Raw genomic sequence first — 1,113 nt, 5'->3', positions numbered from 1 at the left:
CCCATGCTGGGACCCACCCACTGGGCCACAGGGGCTGCTCCTGCCATGCTGGTCCAGCCAGCCTGCAACCCCATGCCCACTGTGAGTGCACAAATCTGGTGGGGAACATGCCTCTGCATGCCCCCCACCCTGTACACCCACCCTCAGCACCACACACTAGGGGTTGGAGGTCAGAAGTGAGGGGCAATGGCAGATCCAGGGGGCTGTTTTCTACTTAAACTGTCTACTCGGTGGGGACTCGGCATCAATGTTTACAAATGAGTCTTAGTACAAAAAAGGTTGAGAACTGCTGATCCAATCCTTCCTGGGGAAGGGCACCTGTAAGATATTACCTGTAATTCCCAAATGTAGCCACTAGATGCCATCATTGTCCCACAAAGAAACAGCAAACTAGGACAAGAGCAATCAAACCAAATCAAACATCCACATCTTAGGAACCTGATTTCCAGAGCAGCTGAGCACTCAGGACTCCTGTTGATATCCCTGGGATCCACAGGTGCAAGCACTTCTGAAAATCAGGCCCTACCTGATCATGAAGTGAGCAGACTATTATTTTCTGATTACTTCTGTTGCCCTCCTTCAGTACAACACACAGCCCCCACCATTTCCTCGCCTTGCTGACTAAACCATTGCTGTCCCTGAGGATCTCTTCAGATTCCCAAAGGATCCTGGGGATTTCAGCAAATGCAAACAAATATCAAGGCTAATTCCCTTGATATGCTTGCTTCATCTGTAAGTGAAAGGGAAACCACAGTCCCAAATGAACTGCTCAGCAAATAAATCAGGCACCAGACAGTCTCAGTTCCTATTCATTCATCCATGCTAACAGCTCTCAACAGCTCCCTTCTGTCCATCCATCCAGCTGTCAGAAGGAAAAGGCTTTTTCCCCATGCTGATAGTATAGTGGCTGTTTCTCTAACCATCCATAAGCTATTCTGGGTGCAATTCAAAAGGAGGATTGTTTGCCACTACAGAATTGCTACAACTCTGTTCCCTGCTGTCAAGCTGCATGGCCAGGGCAGATTATCCCTATAGCTAGCCATTAATAATGTAGCCTCCTATTAATCTCCCTGCTAATTTCTTTCCTATAAGGATAACCAGTAAGTGTGTGAG

This window comes from Crocodylus porosus, unplaced genomic scaffold (genome assembly GCF_001723895.1).
Source record: "Crocodylus porosus isolate Cpor-Errol unplaced genomic scaffold, CroPor_comp1, whole genome shotgun sequence".
NCBI classification, from domain to species: Eukaryota; Metazoa; Chordata; order Crocodylia; family Crocodylidae; genus Crocodylus; species Crocodylus porosus.
The sequence above is the reverse complement of the archived record's forward strand: the minus strand, read 5'-3'. Positions refer to the sequence as shown.